General features: G+C 37.4%; 1 protein-coding gene across 1 annotated transcript in view; it reads right to left on the reverse strand.

Annotated features, from left to right (window-relative positions):
• The window catches only part of jmjd1cb (jumonji domain containing 1Cb), a 651485-nt gene that overhangs the window by 192919 nt on the left and 440645 nt on the right, over positions 1-17921 (reverse strand). The gene's annotated exons all lie outside the window — the stretch shown is intronic.

The raw sequence follows: 17921 nt of genomic DNA on the forward strand, positions 1-17921 counted from the left end.
CTTGAACCCTCGTGCGCATGCGTGAGTTTTTCCACGCCTGTCGGTGACGTCATTCGCCTGTGAGCACTCCTTGTGGGAGGAGTCGTCCAGCCCCTCGTCGGAATTCCTTTGTCTGAGAAGTTGCTGAGAGACTGGCGCTTTGTTTGATCAAAATTTTTTCTAAACCTGTGAGACACATCGAAGTGGACATGGTTCGAAAAATTAAGCTGGTTTTCAGTGAAAATTTTAATGGCTGATGAGAGATTTTGAGGTGACACTGTCGCTTTAAGGACTTCCCACAGTGCGAGACGTCGCACAGCGCTCTCAGGCGGCGTCATCAGCCTGTTTCAAGCTGAAAACCTCCACATTTCAGGCTCTATTGATCCAGGACGTCGTGAGAGAACAGAGAAGTTTCAGAAGAAGTCGGTTTCAGCATTTTATCCGGATATTCCACTGTTAAAGGAGATTTTTTTATGAAAGACGTGCGGACAGGGCCGCGCGTCGGCTCGCAGCCGCCGCGACGCTCCGCCACAGGAAAAACACTTCTGTTGGAAGCCTTAAGGACAAGTTGGAACATGTCCAGCTGTTAAACAATTTCTCATATACTCACTCCACTGAAAGCCATCAAAAGCCGCCTGGATTTTACAAATGGTTATCAACACGGAGGTGTTTTTCCTGTGCCGCCGCTCCGCGCCGGCTGCGTCCCAACGCGCGGACCCGTCCGCACGTCTTTTTTTTTTTACTAATAGCCCAATTTCATAGCCTTAAGAGTGTGCATATCATGAATGCTTGGTCTTGTTGGATTTGTGAGAATCTACTGAATCTACTGGTACCTTGTTTCCCATGTAACAATAAGAAATATACTCAAAACCTGGATTAATCTTTTTAGTCACATAGCACTACTATTATTCTGAACACTACTGTAGACACACATAAAGGTTTATTTTACACACACATACACACAAACAAGTTTATTATAAACACACACAAAGTTAAATTTAAACAGTTTATTTTACACACACATACACATAAACAAGTTTAATTTAAACACACACAAAGTTTATTTTAAACGCACAGTTTATTTTATACACACATACACACAAACAAGTTTATTATAAACACACACGAAAGTTTATTTTACACACATACACACAAACAAGTTTATTATAAACACACACACAAAAGTTTATTTTAAACACACAAACAAGTTTATTTTAAACACACAAGTTTATTATAAACACACACACACACAAAAGTTTATTTTAAACACACACAAAAGTTTATTTTAAACACACACAAAAGTTTATTTTAAACACACACAAAAGTTTATTTTAAACACACACAAGTTTATTTTAAACACACACACAAAAGTTCATTTTACACACACACACACACACACACACACACAAAAGTTTATTTTACACACAGACACACAAAAGTTTATTTTAAACACAGACCCAACACACACACAAAATTATTTTAAATACACACATACACACACAAAAGTTGATTATACACACACAAAATTTTATTTTATACACACATACATACACACAAAGTTTATTTGAAGCACACACACACAAAAGTTTATTTGAAGCACACACATAAAAGTTTAATTTAAACCCACACAGTTTATTTTAAACACACACACAAAAGTTTATTTTAAACACACACACACACACACAGTTTATTTTAAACACACATACACACAAACAAGTTTATTATAAACACACATACACACAAACAAGTTTAATTTAAACACACACAAGTTTAATTTACACACACACACACACAAACGTTTAATGTACACACACATACACAAAAACAAATGTATTATAAACACACACAAAAAGTTCAATTTAAAAACACACAAAGTTTATTTTAAACACACACACAAAGTTTATTTTACATACTCATACACACAAACAAGTTAATTATAAATGCACACAACTTTAATTTAAACACACAAAGTTTATTTTACACACACACAAAGTTTATTATAAACACACAAAGTTTAATTTAAACACACGTACACAAGTACAAGTACACACAAGTTTATTTTAAACACACACAAAAGTTTATTTTTCCACACACACACAAAGTTTATTTTATACACACACAAGAAGTTTATTTTAAACACACAAAGTTGATTTTACACACAGATACACAAAAGTTTATTTTAAACACACACACAAAGTTTATTATAAACACACACATACACAAAAGTTTATTTTAAGCACACACACACACACACACACACACACACGCACACACACACACACGTTTACACGCACATTCACAAGTTTAAACCCATACAAAAAGTTTATTTTGAACACACAAAAAATTTATTTTAAACACATTGTGTGAGTGTATTTTAAGCACATACTCTCTCTCTCTCTCTCTCTCTCACACACACACACACAGTATATTTTAAATACACACACAAAAGGTTTATTTTAAACACACACACAAAGTTTATTATAAACACACACATACACAAAAGTTTATTTTAAGCACACACACACACACACACACACACACACACGCACACACACACACACACACACACAGGTTTATTTTAAACATACACACAAAGTATATTTTAAATACACAGACAAAAGGTTTATTTTAAACATACACACAAAGTATATTTTAAAAACAGACAAAAGGCTTATTTTAAACACACACACACACACACACACACAAAGTTTATTTTACACACACACAGACACACACACTCATATTTCATACACACACAAAAAAGTTTATTTTAAACACACACAAAGTTCATTACACACACATATACACAAAAGTGAATGGAGGTCAGCGTGTGCATGTGGTGAAACGCTTTGTGGGGCTGTGGTGTAGAGCTTTTCCACACTGATTTAATCAAAAGCAGCACTGATAAACCTGTTGTGCGCCCTGTTGATGAATACATGAAAACTGATCAAATCTGATAAGAATGAGCCAGATTAAGGGATTTTTTGAAATAGTCAGTTAATCTGATTCACTTTTTTTTTTTTTTTTTTTACATAAAATAATATTAAACAGATTATACTACTTACATAAAATATAAATAATATACACATTGAAACAGTACCAGTGCAGTGCCTGTAGGAACTTTTTTACTTTTAATGGGGGGGGTAGGGGGATATAACTTGCACTGCGAAATAATAAAGAACAGAATTCAGTTTGGTGTTGGCAAAACAAATTAAAATGATGTTGAACAAACAAAGATAACAGTTAATACATTTGGTTGCTGTCGTTTGATGATTAACTTCACACTGTTCAAGGTTATTATCATTAACTATCTAACTTGGTAGGAGTTGGCGACACAGTAAGGTAACGTTCCTGAGTGTGTTTTCTAAAGATAACCATAAACTACCACGCTTTCTTAAAGTCAAATGAAACACAATGTTGAGTTAAAAGTAAAGAATTAGAGGTCTAGTGACAATCCCGTGCGATCACCACCACTGGAAACTACACTCCTCAGAATGCACCAGCAAAATGGCTGCTAATTGCTGATAAGAGCACCTGATAAAAAAAAAAAAAGGTGACTCTCAGTCTTCACGCACCAAACGAACTGAAAGGAAGAGCAAGCTCTACTCAGGAGTTTACTCCAAAGACACCAATGGTCGGTAAATATTTCTTTATTTTTTGGGTGCAATGGTTAATTTGAAATGCTTATGTTTGTACTTGCAATGCTTCTTTGTTTCTTTGCAATATCAGTTTCAGTTTGGTCATTTAAATTCATACTGTGTTTAACAAGTTAAACAGTTAAGCATAAGTTAAAAGTCTGACTTGTGGAGAGTTCAAAATGATAAGTTTGTTAGTTGAAAACTTAAAATGCAAAAATGTGTAAAAGGCTTGGAGGAATAGAGCTGGTATTTGACCTGACTTTGTTGCATTTGATGTCTTTCATTTGTTTGTAGTAAAATATAGTTCACTAATTTGTTGATTCAGTTAATTCATTAAATTAACAGTAATTCATTTAAAAGGCTTATTGAATTTGATGGATGAAATGCATTTCATTTAAGATTAATTTATTTGAAATGAGGTAATTAGTTTAATTCACTAACATTAGCTTATGTTCATTATTGAGACGTTAATGTATTTGTTTAATTGTTTTGTACAGACATACAGGTTCAGTTACAAGTCGAGGGGGTAGATATTGAAAGGGTACATGAAAATAAGTTTCTGGGGGTGATAATAGATGATAAGATAAACTGGAAGACTCATATAAAACATATACAAAGTAAACTGTCAAGAAGCATTTCAGTTCTAAAAGCGAAACATATTCTGGACCACAACTCACTCCGCATTCTTTACTGCTCACTGGTTTTACCATATTTACAGTACTGTGCAGAGGTATGGGGTAATACTTATAAGGGTACAACACAATCACTATCAGTAATGCAGAAAAGAGCTATAAGAATTATTCATAATACTGGCTATAGAGATCATACAAATCCACTATTTTTACAATCCAAATTCTTAAAATTCACAGACTTGGTTCATTTTCAAACAGTACAAATTGTGTATAAAGCAATAAACAATTTACTTCCAGCAAATATTAAAAATATGTTTTTTAACAGATCAGGGGATTACAGTCTGAGGGGGAAATTTAATTTAAAGCATCAGTGGGCACGAACAACATTAAAAGGTTTCTGTATTTCTGTCTGTGGGGTGAGGATGTGGGAGATTGGGAGTGGGGCTCAAGCAATGTCCAAGCATGAACCAGTTCAAACAGCGGTACAAAAATATGGTTTTTTCTAGGTATAGGGAGGAGGAAGGGTAATGAGGGTTAGGGTGTTTTTGTTTTTTGCTTCGGCTTGTAAATATATAGTATTTTGTATGTAAGTAGGTATGTGTAGGTGTATATTTATGTTTGTGTATATATATGTATATATGTATATGTGTGTATATGTGTATGTATGTTGATGTGTATATGTATATATGTATGTGTATATATGTATATATATATATATATATATATTGATATCGGTTTAGGTGTGTAGGAATCTATGTGTATATGTGGCAAAGGGTATTACTGGTTGTGGGGAAGAAGGGGTAGGGATAAATAAGCTGATGCTTCACCCTACCCCTTTTCGGACATGTTGGGTACACAGTAGGAACTTTTTTGTTTTGTCTTTACTGATCTATCTTGTAATTGTTGTTGTATCAAATGTTCGAAATAAACAGTTTTCATTCATTCATTCATACTATTTGAACATATATTGTAGGATGATTAAGTTGATTTTCGTTGTTAACCTTTGTTGTTTTTCTGTGCTTTGAAGGTTATCAACCTGATGTTTGCCAACTGATCAACATGAAGCCAACAAATGTTTAAGTTGGAAATAAAAGTTGATCAAAATTTGGAAACGAGTTGTCCCTGTGTGTCCTTTTGGAGTGGAACAAGAGTAGGCCTTAACACACAATATTAGTTACTGAATTAAAAGTACTGAAGCTTGATGAAGAATAACACAAGAATATAGACATTAATAGTGGGGTGTGTGTGTGTGTGTGTGTGTGTGTGTGGGGGGGGGGGGGGGGGGGGGGGGGGAGATGGTCCCAAAAAAACTTCTTCAAAGTAAAGGTTTTGAAAATAAATCACCAAAAAACTTCATAATCAAGGATTGAGTTGATAAGAGGGACTGTTTGTCATTTGGGTCTATGTTTTGATTGATGTGTGTAAGTAAAACTCAGTCCAGGACTGTGAAATGAAAATTGTGAAATCAGAGTAAAATTTGCAGGGGGTCTGGGGGGGGTGCAGCTCCCCAGGAGCCGGGGCCTAGGGCCCTGTGGGGCCCCAGATTTAAATTTTATATCTAATGATTCTTTTTCAGTATCTCCTGGAAGAACAAATCTCAAAATTAGTGGATATTTAAATGATCCTATATTCAACCTTTTACTTGACCTGTCAATGATGATGTTGAAATAACAGAATGACATGAAGTAGACTGTTACAGCATTTCAAAAACCACAGCTAAAGCTTGTAGAATATTTGGAAAATCATGGTAAAATATCAATAACATACCTTATAGTAAAAAGTCACTTATATTCTTGTGTAAATTCATGCAGCCTAAATCCATTTAAAGCCACGATGTACACTCCCGACTGAATAACCAGAAAACCTCCATTTTTTAAACCAGGACATTTGTTTCTAGGACTTTAAGTGTGCTAATATGCAAAGATTTGACTCAATGTGGGTCCTACAGGCCCATTAGTGTCTTGAATCAAGACTATAAACTTTTTGCTGCAATATTAGCAAAAGGGATGGAAGAGAGCATGAACTTCCTAAGTGAGGAAGACCAAACTGGGTTTATCCCAGGAAGTCAGACGCAAGACAATATAAGGAGGACCCTCCATACTATGGAGCGCATACAAAAACACAAATCACAGGCTACTGTACTTAGTATGGATGCAGAGAAAGCTTTTGACTCTGTCGGGTGAGGCTTTCTCTGTAAATTTATGAAAAGTTTGGCTATCAAGATTTTATGCATACCATTAAATCGATCGATCGATCGGGCACCGATCATTATTGGCTGATCACGCCTTGATCGGTTTGATCGGTGATCGGCAAAATGCGCTGATCACACAACTGCTACTGCCTGCACAACAGTGCAGGCAGTAGCACAGGGAGCGTTTGGTACTGTCACGACACACCCAGCCAAGAGCATGTGTAGTTTCAAAATGGTTTCGCCGGTCTGGACTTTTTTTGTGGTGTCAAAAATAGACACGAAATTTGCTATTTGCAACACTTGCGACTAGGGATGGGTATCGAGAACCGGTTCCTTTTGGGTATTGTTAAGAAATGATTCGATCCACCGACATCAATAAGCTTTGTGCTTAACGATTCTGTTATCGGTCCTTCAGAGTGGCCGTTGTTCTGGGGGGTGTTTGTCAGGAAAATGATAATTTCTCTACATTGATTACAGACCCTGCAGCGGGTCCGTGATCAACTTTTCTGCAGCGCGGCTTTGCTCTGAACCTTGAACCAATCGAAGCAGTGGTTCGCAGATTGAAGCAATGCTTTGATCTGTTGCTTCGTTTATACTTTCTTTCGCTTAATTTTCCCCCGCTAAAACCCTAAAGAGCATACATCTGAGTATTATTTACCTTTTCTATGTTAAACTGACCTGTTATGGTCTTCTGAAACAGTTGAGAGATGTATTTTATAACTTAAAAACGGGAGCGATGCTAACGCGTTAGCATGTCTATGGCATTTTCAATGTTAAAAGTTAGCATTACGCATTTGCAGCTGTCATCACGTTCGGGTGCATTTGTTTTCAAATTGTAATATTTCTTAAATTTATTTTTGTTTATATATTAATCTAATGCTTATTATATACAATTTTAGAGAAAGAGACAAAAAGAACCTGAATACAAACACAACAGAAAATATAAAAGCAACTAACAATGAACATACATAAATAAATAAATACATACATACAGAAATAAATGTTTCCTGTGAACACCTAGTGACTCTTATACCTCCATTTCATCCTTGTCTTATTTAAGTTTAATGACAGTTTGTTTCGGTCAAACCATATTTTTAATACGTTAATTTCTTCAGTGATTTCCTCCAGAACTATCTGCCAAACTAGAAAACTGCTGCATCCTAGTAAGAGCAGAATACTACTGGAATGAATTTAAATAAAGAAAGTTGTTTTTTTTTTTTTTTGTCCAGTTTATCGTCTGGAATAGTCCCAGATTGCATTTCAGAGCTTCTAGAATTCAAACATTTTCGTGCAGGTGGTGTTGGGGGTAATTTTGGGTTTCAGCTTTTTTTTGTTTTTCACCACTTTCATCCCTGAATATGTCAATCGTGAGTCACGTTTGTGCGGATTAAAGTTACTAAATGGGACTCCTGTCTTGTTGCGAGAAAGAAACAAGAATCGTCCTCCGTTCTATTCACACTGCTCCAAACGCTGCGCGGCTCTCTGATGAGTCAAGTTAGAATGATAGAGTCCAGTCTGAATTAATAACTTCAAAGTGAAACACAGTTTTGTTTATTTTTGTTTTTGCTTTCCTCTGTGACATAAACTCATTTTGACTTCTGATATGAGCTGGACGGACAAGGAGAGCAGTCGCCATCATCTAATGTATTCCATGTCCGTCCAGCTCATATCAGAAGTCAAAATGAGTCAAATGGCTCTGAGAGATCTAAATAGATTGCTGTGTAATAAATGGAACCACACTGCCATCTAGTGGATATCTAGTGTGCGTGAGTGTGTATTTGTGAATCAGTAGGCATTTGTTTGTGGATCTGTGGATTCCGCGAAAAGAATGTCTCAAAATTACTTCACAGAGGAAAGCGATGAATGCGTGTAATTGGTGATCCACAAATGCTGAAACTCAATTCACAAATACAATTTCCAGTTTTACAAATGTAATTTTTTTTTTTTTTTTACAAATTAAGTTTTATATTTGCAAATACAACATTATTTGCAAAGAACAATTTACAAGTTGCTAATATGAAATTTGCATTTGTGGATATCTGAACACATTTGCAAATCAATGATTATTTGTAGATCACCCTGTGTGCATTTACAAATATTAATGAGACAAGTTTAACCCCATAGAATGAGGGCTGTATTTTACATTCTCAACGTTCTGTAGGCTGTAACCTGAGCAACATGAAACATGGAAAAGAAAAGCTTGCTGGTAGAACAAAGTCAGTGTAATAAAACAAAAGTTGGCAGTTTATTCTAGTGTCTTTATTTGAATGCATGTTTTTTGTTTTCATCATTAAGTTTGAATGCAAAAATAGTCCTATACATTAGACCTATATTCTTATTTTGGGCATGATACAAATATGTACTTGATCGGTATCGGCCGATCAAAATTTCAGTGATCGGCCTAAAAAATCCTGATCGGTGCACCTCTACCATTAAAACTTTGTATATATGCCCCATAGTCAGAATTAAAGTGAACAGGTGCTTATGCAAACCCATCTACTTGTGTTGCGGCTGCCGCCAGGCTGTCCGGCAAGTCCAGGCCTATTTAATCTCAGGGCTGTGAAATAAAAATATGGTATGGATTTTTTGAGCCCGATGCCGATAACGATATTTGGATGAAAAAAATGCTGATAATCGATAAATCGGCTGATTTGCCGATAGCCGATAAATCAGCTTATATTATTTTTTTTATGAATAAAATGTTCTTTTTTGGACCCTTAACAAAAAAGGTATGAGCTAAAAGCTGAAGCTTTGTTCTCATATTGATTAAGTTTATAACAGAGAAGAATTTTCAAGTTCAAAAAAATGCAATAAAGAATTAAACCTTTGTGAAATTAGCAAATACATATCCTTAAAAAGAGTTGTGAAATACATCTGATCTTGTACCTCTTGTTGTTGCAACTTAGATATAGGTTCAGGATAAGGATATAGATCCTTATGAACTTACTTGTATGCTTTTGTCAGCCGATCAGTGCAGTGTGACGGTGAACTACGGGGGTGATGAACACATTTAAGCAGGGGTGTAACCAGCTCTCAGTTGAATGGAGTCAGAGTTCCATCTACTGGACAAACGGTGCAAGGACATTTTACATTGCCGACACAAACATTATTTCAGTTAACTGTTCTGTTTATGAGAAATTATCGTCATTCTATCGGCAAAATTTCGACCAATAGTGAGTACTCTGAAATGGGCTTATATTATCGGCCGGCCGATATATCGGTCGGGCTCTAATTTTTATGTAATGATACTTTTTCAGCATCTCCTGGAAGAACAAATCTCAAAATTAGTGCATATTTAAATGATCCTATATTCAACCTTTTATTTGACCTGTCAATGATGATGTGGAAGTAGGACCTGGAATGATTTTCCTTTTAATTGTAAACCAAATTATGCATTAACTCAGAACAATTAAACTACATGAAATTTATGAAGACTGAAAAGACTGTTGATGAAGCCAGCGACAATTCCACGGATTCTTGTCCTTATATATAAGTCTTTCTTGCCATCTTCACATGCTGCACAATTCTTCTTTTAAAAACTTGAAAGCTCTAAAAGTTTGGGATGTCCACATGCTAAGTTTAGCTTAAGCTGCGTGCAGGAGCCACACAGCATCGCCGCAGCAACTAACCAGTCCTGCTTTACAACTGTCGTAACAGCTACACTTTGAGTGGCATTTTTCCTCCGCGGATCCAAGGAAACTGATTTGTATTTGTAACACAGATCAGTGTCCGCGGACTTATAAAACTTACAATGCGATAAGTATTTTTCACGATTAAAAAGTACATCACTAACACCGCCCCCCCATGATGAAATCCGTGGAATCCCGCAGATCCACGGAGTTTTCACAGCCCTGAATCTTTTTAATGAACCACTTGCACAAATTGCACAACAAGACCAAACTCTACAAGGTATAAATATAAATGTCTCAGAGTACAGGATCTGCCTTCATACAGATGATGTCTTGGTTAGCCTTGAAAATCCAGTCTCTGGGATTCCGAGATTGATGGATTTACTGCAGCAACATGGTGACCTGTTGGGTTACACTCTTAACACTGAAAAAACACAAGCCCTTGAGTATAACTTTGAACCAACACCTGAACTTAAAATACAAATTTGATTGGGATTTAAGATCTATGAAGTACTTGGGGGTAAGACTAACAAAAGTTATGTCTAAGCTTTATGCAGAAAATAACCGAACCATTAATACTCGTAATAAAACTGACATGGACAAGTGGTCCTCTTTGACCTTGGATTTGGCTAATAGGATATTGGTGATAAAGCATAATATTTTGCCCAGATTACTGTATCTTTTTCAATCTTTACATGTCCAAGTCTCTGGCTCTCAATTTAGAGAATGGGATAAAGCCACTTCATGCTTTATTTGGAATGGAAAAGCACCAAGAATAAGATACAAAACACTACAACTACCTAGAGGGGGAGATGGGGTTACCCTGTCTCAAAGTTTACTTTATAGCAGCCCAGATAAAATCACTCATGCTCTGGTGTAATTATGAATACATACCCAAATGGAAAACCATAGAGTTGTCTTTGTTAAGTAAACCGGTTCAAAGTTTATTAGCAAACCCTTTGCAGGCTAGAAAGTGTGATTTTCAGAAACAATAGGCCAGATTTTCTATAAGTATTTGGTTAGACATAGTGAAACAATTCAAACTCCAGAAAGAGATTTGTATATTGATGTGGCCAGTTCATGATGTTCACTTCGAACCAGCTGTAACTGATAAAAGAAACACCCAATGGGACAAACAGGGGATTAGTTCATTGTGCCTCTTAATGGACAAAGAGCAGGATCTCATAGATTTCAAAACCATGTCAGAAAAATATGACCTTGGTCGACATGATTTTTATAAATACCTTCAGTTCAGATTATGTTAAAAACATTATAAGTTTACAATTGAACAACATATCTGGCATCACACAAATGTTTAATAAAGCATATAAATCAAAACTACTTAGGAAAGTCATTGGTGAACTATGCTGGTACCTTACACAATTAAAGGGCCACTCTTTACTCTATATCAAGGAGAAATGGGAACAGGAACTGGGAGTTGTAATCGCCTGATGATTGCCCAGCTAACACGGAACGTACTTGCAACTTTGCTGGGAGGTTACATTTTCGTTGCACAATTAGGAATGTTCTGTCCACCTCCTGGAAACTTCCATCAGGAACATTTACTTGTTACAGTTTTTGGACATTTCTTTGGAATGTTGTGTGCACGTTGAGGGGATGTTCTATTAACTACTACTACTACTACTTGTCTACTACTATAATTGATTGATAAGGCTGGTGAATTACCGGTATTGTTGTAAATTTAAATAAAGTGACTCCTGTATTTTCCTTTCTTAACACTTATATTTTATAATTTGTTTAATTTTCCGGAAGTTTTCATTCTCAGGGATCTATACTTTCTTCGCGAATTTCTCCGCACGTCTGTCTCAATGTGCCGAAAAAGTGCTGATCTCCACGTCTTCTGCAATTTCTGTGGTAGTCAGACGATGTCCCGGATCAACACAGCGTTCAGTTTGGAAATGAACGGCACATTCCACTGTTACAAGAGTTTTTGTCATGGAAAGAGGAGCGGAGAAATTCGCGCGTCGGGACGGAGCCACATGGCGCAAAGCAACGCCGTGATGAAGCCTCACAGGACATGTTCTGGCATGTCCAGCTCATCCACAATTTCTCGGATAGTCACACCACTGAAAAGCCACCGAAAGCCATCTGAAAGCCATCTGAAAGCTGTCCTGTGAGACCAACACGGAGGTGCTTTTTTCCCGCGCCATGAGCGGCTCCGTGGCGCATCCCTCCGCTTCTCTTTCCATGACAGAAACTCCTGTAACAGTGGAATGTGCCAAAAAAGTGCTGATGTCCACATCTTCTGCCATTTCTGTGGAAGTCAGACGAAGTCCCAGATCAACAAGGCCTTCACTTTGGAAATGATCTGGTTGTTTCAACGGGATTTCAGCCTGTCGATCGGCGCTCGGAGCGCGCCGTGCTCTCAGACGCTGTAGGCGGTCTTTAAACTGGCTGGAGCACTCAATCTGTGTAATCCCCATAAAATCATCCCTGAAAGCCATCTGAAGTTTCTGAATGGTGTCCACCTGGAGGTCTCTCACAGTTTCTGGAAAAATTTGATGCAGCAAAGCTCCAAATCGTTCAGACATTTTATTCGCAATAAAAATCCGACGAGAGGGGTGGACCACTGCTCACACAAAGCCTGCTCACAGGCGAATGACGCAACCGACAGGCGTGAAAAAACTCACGCATGCGCACGAAGGTTCAAGCTTGGCTGATGCAATCACACGTGATTCAAATCCATATGGTTTTTGCAAAAAACAAAAAGGTCGGATAGTTTTCTAACAGACCTCGTATAGTGAGACATGGCAGCAACAACTACATCTCAAACACAAGTCTATCTTCTTGGCAGTACTGTGACTGAATTAACTGGCAGCAAACTGCCATCTCTGCGCATGGCTCTTGGTTTCTTTTTACATCATCATGTGGATATGCGTGAAACTATCAGATAGTCATCAACTGCTACAGTAGAAGAGATACCAAAATTTTGGCACAAAGCAAGAATACCAATAACTGATGTACAGAAGTGTCAAACTAAATTAGAACGATTATTTGAAGAATGGCGTTTGCTTAAAAAGAATAAAGGCAGGAAGTCTGCTGGCTGGCTCTCAAAGGTAATTTACAGCCTGAAGATCTGGATGTTTCAAGGCCAGTTTCGTCTCACAAAGAAAGAGGAGAAGGGTCTACAAGATGTGTGCGTGTTTGCAGCACGTGTATACCTGAAGGCTTGGACTATGGCTCCTCTAGCAGCAAGTGCACCTTATAGTGACTTTCTACTGCTGAAATCACTTCTTGCTTATGCTGAAATCAATCCAGCGATATCAAAGGCTGCGTCGCTCAAGTTATCCAATCACTTATGGCACGTATCACCTCAGCTAGTTGGATTAGCCTTTTTTGACAGCAGGGTAACTTCAGCAACCAAGAGACAGATGGTAAATGCCATAAAATGTGAGGCGGTTCAGCAGGCTCATACCAAACGTGTAACTGTGGACCTGCAAACATTCATGGAAAAGAATTTTGAAGATTTCTTCTCGGAAAAGTCCATGACCTTGTTTGAACAGATGGAAATACCACATGCATTTCTGACTGTGGACCCAGACTTGTGGGAGTCACAGGAGGACTACCAGCAAGCAGCAGAGATAGTTCGTGCCTTGAGTGTGGTGAATGACCATGCAGAGCGTGGGGTGGCTCTCATTCAAGAACTCAGTGGTCTTATAACCAAAGATGAGTCACAGCTTCAGTTTTTATTGCAAATGGTTGAGCAGCACAGGCGGACTTATCCTGACCGCAAGAAAGAGACAAGACTGCCAAGTCCGTCTGTGTAGATTTTTACAGTATGGATTCTGCAAAAAGACTCTTAACGTTACTATTGTAGTATTGTCCTGAACTGTTGTAGATGTGAACTATACTATTTAGTGTTTAAAACAATATTTGAGTTTAAATATTATAATTGCCATACAAGGTAACTGGCTGTTAACCTTAAATTTTTGCTGTATTATAAAAATATCTTACGTTTTTTAAATATCAGAATAATTTGCTATTTTTGTTACTTTTGAGGCCATTGAGCTACCTCTAAATATAACAGTAAGAGGCAGAAACTTTTTTTTCCAATGTTTTTAGATAAGGAGAAAATTTTTAACTTTAACTTTAATTTTAACTTTAATTTTTAACTTTTTTCTTTTTTTAATTTTAGTTAGCAATTAAAAAGAATTTTATCGTTTCTCCGGTTAGAAAAGAGGAAAATACAAGACCATTTTTTATTTTGTTTTTGTTACAGAAGCCTTAGCAACAAGATGGAAATTTTACCAGATGTTATCGATGATGCCTTAACTGAAACACTGTGCCATCTCGGGCGAATATCTGTCATTTTGGGTGATGGCATGAACGTCAGGCCTCTGAAAATGCATACCGCATGACACCAGCATGTTATATGCATTATTATCGCTTACTGAGATACACAACACGTAACGCGTACATTAAAAGTTGGCTCACTTTAGCTTTTGTCGTGTTGGCTGGCGCGCGCGCTGCTCTCCAAATTCGGCAGTGCGTCCTCATCAAGCTGGCGGCTTTGGCTGCTGTTCACTGTCATACTATTCATGAGAAAATCATCTGGAATATCCATATTGGGACCAACACACACTTCTCGCCTTTTTATCTTTTCCTCTGCAGACAGTTTTTTTTTTTCCCTCTGCAGACAGTTCTTGGGCTGCACGCGCTATGACGTCATTTGTTTACGCACAGCAGACGGGTATAGCCAAATCTACGATACCAGCCTAGCAACGCCTCGGTAAAGTCATCATTTACAATATAATACACTGTCATATTTTAATATAACCCACAGCCAGGAGGAGTTATCTGTTCCGGTCAAGATGGAGGTTAAAATGTTGTTGTCTCAATATAAAGTGCAGACCTATGTGCAGGAAAGTACTGAGGTAGAATTCAGTTGCAGGTGTGTACAGGTACAGTCAGTTTTATTATGGGATGCTGAATCAAAGTGCTTTGTCATGATAGTAAAGTGCTAGACACAGCTGCAGTATCTCTTTAAAGTGCTGGTGTGCATAAACTTACCTATGTGTTGTTGTGTGCGTGTATATGAAAGTATATTGTTTTTGCATGTCTTTAACCAAACCTGTAATCATTACTAGTTATCTTTCAGCCATGTTTTAAGCTGTGTCTCGAATAAAGCAAATGTGGGGCTGAACCTGATTGTCGTTGGCAGAGTACTCCATGTGCTACTGCCCCTAATAGAGAGTACATTTTGAGCAAAGGCAGTTTTTCTAAATTTGATTTTGCAATCACCTCTAGCGGAGGATCTGGTGTTAATATCACTGTTACTTTTCCTGTTAATATAGTTCCTCAGAGGGGGTGGGGCCAAACTGTGTAGGGACCTGTACACAGCACAACACATTTTAAATAGCATGAAATTCTCAAAACTTAAAAGTTAATATTTTTCTAAGATATGATGAGAAATCTGTTTTGGGGTTTTTTTGGCCAATATTTTTATGGCTTTTTTGTACAATTGTTCAACTGATTTCAGTACAGTTGTTCCTGCAAAGGACCATGTTGTAATGCAATAGTCTATATGTGACAAGATCATGCAGTGTAAGTAAGATTTGGCCGCATCTATTGTAATAAACGGTCTTATCTGTTTAAAATGAGATAGATTGAACTTTACAGTGTTATTTACCTTTTTGATATGTTTTTTGAATGTAAGATTTGGGTCTAATACCACTCCGAGATATTTGAATTGATTCACAAGCACCAGTTCTTCCCCGTCCAAGAAAACATGGGATCTGGCTAGCTTAATTGGTCTTTTGGTGAACATCATACATACAGTTTTTTTGGTGTTCAGCAGAAGACAATTTTTATGTAGCTATTTGTGTATTTTATCTAGTGCATTTGTGCGGTCTACAGATATTTTGTCACTCTTTCCCTGGGTAAAGATTGCTGCATCATCTGCATACATTTGCATATTTAGTTCAGAGCACACATCGGAGAGATAATTTATACACAGAGAGAATAATAGAGGGGCTAATATTGACCCTTGTGGAAGACCAACATAACTAGGGAGATAAGAGGATGTGGCACCATTCACAACAACACGCTTTCTATTCAAAAGATAGGATTGAAACCATTGAATAGTATCCTCAGAAAATTAAAATATGAATTGTAAAAATTGAAATACTGAATTAAGGATTTTACATATTGATACATGGACTGGTTGAGTACCCTTGACCTTTGCTGTGCTGAGGGGACTGGCACTATAGAAGTTATTGTATTGTATTTTTATGAACGATTTTCCTTGCTTTTTAGGCAAAGGAGGAGGATGAAAGAGTTGGTACCGCTGTTGATACTGACTCAGATGCTGGGGTGGATGAAGCCATGGGCGACGATATGGATGCCGACGCCATGGGCGACGATGTGGATGCCGACGCCATGGACCACAGTGTGGTGAACGATGAGGCCATGGACGGCGGTGCCATGAGTGATGATGCCATGGATTATGGTGATGATGACACGATTAATCATGGGTCAGATGAGAAGTGATCCATTTTATACTGAGAACTTATGTCTCCCCCTCCATAAGGTACGGGGGAGACATGTTGGTTTCACTTCTGTCTGCGTTGGCGTGCACAATACATTTATCATATAGCTCTTGTACCCTTTGGATATTACTGAAGTTATGATCTAAGGCATGTACACAAGTTAACAAGTTGCTACTTTAAGGGGGGTGGGGGGTGGAGACATCAGTTTTTGTTTAACGTTGACCCTTCTGGGTCATTTTATACTGAGAACTTCTCCATGGCTTAATGCTATTGTAATTGTAATAATACTGGATGATGACCAGTATACTGGCCTGGCACACATAGAGACTCTCCAGAACATAGACTCTGGCTTAGTACCTGAGAGATTAGAGTGTATTTTATCTGTTTCTATGACTATATTATTTTATTATTATGTGTTTTATTTATTTATGTAAGGTAAATTATTCTATTGAATTTTGATTGTACTGAAGTCACTGATTGAGAAACAAAATTTTGTTCTCTTGTGTATACAATTGCACAGTGAAAATGACAATAAAATCTTTGAACCCTGAACCTTAGTCATAGGTCACACAGCGTGGATGAGAACTGATCCATTTTATACTGAGAACTTGTCCATGGCTTAATGCATTGCTATTGTAATAATACTTCTAAAGTAATAAACTTGAAATTTACAGACTCATGCAGTGTTCACAATGTTTCTTCATGTTGGGGGACCTTGCAACAACGTTGCAGCAATGTTGTGTCACAACCTCCTGAGAACGTTCTAGGTTTGTTGGTTGGCAACGTTCTTGGCAACATCCCAGGAACGTTCTGGAGAGTCTACAAATGAACCTTTCTACAACGTTGTGATGCAACATTACTGCCACTTTGATTTAACGTTCAGGCAACGTTCCATTGTTAGCTGGGTGGGAAATTATAATTGACACACAAATCAGCACTACTTATTCACATATGTGGAGAGATTTCTCCTGGAAAAACAGCATTTTATAACACCAAACAAAAATATAGACAAACCGGACAACCACCTGAATGTTGGCAAGAGTGTGGACAATGCCCTGCAGACCACACCCATATGTTTTGGGCCTGCACTGCATTAGACTCATACTGGGAAAACGTTCATCGGACGGTAAAGGAAATATTAGGTTTTGATGTGGCATTTACTTGTCTTTCTTTTTATCGAGGTAATCTGTATCCAAATTTTAGTCCGGATATGCATCAATTTTCGATAGAATCATTCACTTCCGTATAGAAGCATGAAATTTGGCACAAATGTAGCTATCTATGTCCTCTTTCATATAAAAGCAAGACCCGCCTCAGATCTTGCACGGTTCTTGCGTTATTCA

The sequence above is a fragment of the Thalassophryne amazonica genome, unplaced genomic scaffold (genome assembly GCF_902500255.1).
Source record: "Thalassophryne amazonica unplaced genomic scaffold, fThaAma1.1, whole genome shotgun sequence".
Taxonomy (NCBI): Eukaryota; Metazoa; Chordata; class Actinopteri; order Batrachoidiformes; family Batrachoididae; genus Thalassophryne; species Thalassophryne amazonica.